The sequence below is a fragment of the Uranotaenia lowii genome, chromosome 2 (assembly GCF_029784155.1).
Source record: "Uranotaenia lowii strain MFRU-FL chromosome 2, ASM2978415v1, whole genome shotgun sequence".
Lineage (NCBI taxonomy): Eukaryota > Metazoa > Arthropoda > Insecta > Diptera > Culicidae > Uranotaenia > Uranotaenia lowii.
In genome coordinates this window covers 162,809,290-162,812,002 of record NC_073692.1, presented here as the reverse complement: position 1 = coordinate 162,812,002, position 2,713 = coordinate 162,809,290, and positions in this window count along the sequence as shown.

Genomic DNA, 2,713 nt, shown 5'->3' with positions numbered 1-2,713 from the left:
GAAGAAGGTTAAAAAACTGTGATTCGCTGAAAAAGTGGACGGCTTTTTCTGCTTTCTTGAACTACCGTATAGTAACACAAGGCAATTCACTAAAAACTTCGATTTAATACACTTGACAGTGGATTGTAGCCTTCCTTACAGCCTGTGAAATATGACACAAAATAAATTTCTATAAAATAAAAATTCTCTCTAGTTTTCATTCCGCCGAACATGCCATTAAAATTAGAATCATAAAAATTACGGCGATTAAAATCATATAACAAAAACAAATAAAAAAATGAAACAATTTTGAATTCGGAATCATCAAATTATGATTGAAGAATTTCAAACGCAGTAAATCCATTATAAATCAACAATGAATCCTTAATTTTAAGATAATTTGAAACCAATTACACTAGTTTACAAAATTTTAAAAAAATCGTGAACTTGATGAACTGACTAACAATTTTAATGTAAAATCGGGCGCTGAATCCGAAAATGAAATTCAAAAAAATCTCAGTAGAACCATTTTTGAGTTATGCTCCAAATTTGAAATTTCGGAAAAATTAAAAAAGTTTTTGTACTTAGATTAAAATATCTCGAACGGCACAAAAGTAATTTGAAATCCCTCTTTTGAATATTGAAGGTGAATAAATTTTCTATCGATCATCTGAACACTGTTTTTGCGTTTGACCTACAGTTTTGTTGATATTAGTGACTTAATAAGAGAAAAATTATAAAAAAAGCATTTTTTTAGAGAAAATTTTGTTTCAACGAAAGTTTTAGACTCAATAGTAGCATTCAAAAAATCTGATTTTCTTTTGCCCTTAATTGTCAATTCAAAACAAATATTTCAAGTGGTTGTTTATCAAAATCGGTTGAAAATTGAAAAAGTTATGGTTACTTTACAATAACTGTAATTTTTGCAGTTTTTAATAATTTAACGAACCGCAGTACACTTATATAATAGTATAAGAAGAAAAACACATGGTAAATCTCACTCGCTTCAAGTCAAAATTATTTATTAGCTTACCAGAAGGTCACATGCCAAGTTTCAGGAAGATCTGACCATAGGGAGGGGTTGCTTGAGTCTCAAACGTGAATAAAATTTTAAGGTTTTCTGCCCGGGAGGAACAAAAAATACTGGTTTTTCATCAATAAGTTTTTTCATCACTAGCCGATTGTTTTTTGGTTAGTGGTTGGTTAATTTTATTAAAGCCTAAGTTGAGACAAATATTTCACCCGAAGACTGCAGCACGATTGGACTTGAAGTAAAAAAGTTATTGCAGTTCAAAGGCCGCAAATTTTGTCCAACACGCAATGAGTACTTTTTACGCATTGCGTTTTATACGAGAATTTTCGACCAAAATACAATCTTTGAACCGCAATAACTTTTCTGTTTCAAATCCAACCGTGTTGCAGTCTTCAGGTGAAATATTTGTCTCAACTTAGGCTTTAAGAAAATCAAACATCGAAAACAATCGGCTTGTGATGAAAAAAGTTATTGATGAAAAACCAGTATTTTTCGTTCCTCCCGGGCAAAAAAACCTTAAAATTTTATTCACGTTTGAGACTCAAGCAACCCCTCCCTATGGTCAGATCTTCCTGAAATTTGGCATGTGACCTTCTGGTAAGCTAATAAATATTTTTGACTTGGAGCGAGTGAGATTTATCATGTTTCATTCTTCCTTTACTATGATAAGTGTACTGCGGTTCGTTAAATTATGAAAAACTACAAAAAATACTATTATGGTAAAGTAGCCATAACTTCTTCAATTTTCAACCGATTCTGATCAACAACCACTTGAAATCTTTGTTTTAAATTGACATTCAAGCGCAAAAGAAAATCAGATTTTTTAAATGCCACCATTGAGTCTAAAACTTTCGTTGAAACAAAATTTTCTCTAAAACAATGCGTTTTTTATATTTTTTTCTATCATAAAGTCACTAATATAAACAATACTGTTGGTCAAACGCAAAAACAGTGTTCAGATGATCGATAGAAAATTTATTCACCTTCAATATGCAAAAGAGGGATTTCAAATAACTGATATGTCGTCCGAGATATTTTAATCTAAGTACAAGAACTTTTTTAATTTTTCCGAAATTTCAAATTTGGAGCATAACTCAAAAACGGTTCTACTGAGATTTTTTTGAATTTCATTTTCGGATTCAGCGCCCGATTTCACATTAGAAATGACTTTCAGTTTACTGAGTTCAAAAATGCTGTAAACTAGTGTTATTGATTGTTTTCGATTGGCTGAATGCTGGAAAATTCTGTATGATCTCGTTACTAATAAAAATTTTTTAAACAAGTAAAATCTCAATACTTTTTTTTTTAAATACAGTATATGGTATCTTATAAAGAAAAAGAATAAAATAAAGAAAACATTTTAATAAAATTTGCCCAAAGCGTTTCAATAAATTCAAAGTGAGCTCTGGGTAATCTTTGAAGTGAAGAAAACGAGGATATTGAAAAAATAATTGCCTAAAATAACAATCGTAAAATACTATTGATTTTGTAAATTTTGGAAAATTTTGACACTATTTCCAATTTTATCGTTTTGTCAATCTTGACATTTTGTCAATTTTATTTAATTTTATAATTTGTAATTAGTTTTTTTTTTACTAAGGACAGTTTTGTTCATGTTTTAATTTTTTCTCATATAATCACTTTCGGAAAATGCATGATATTTTGGCTGAAATTGACAAATGAAATAAAATTTTAAACAAT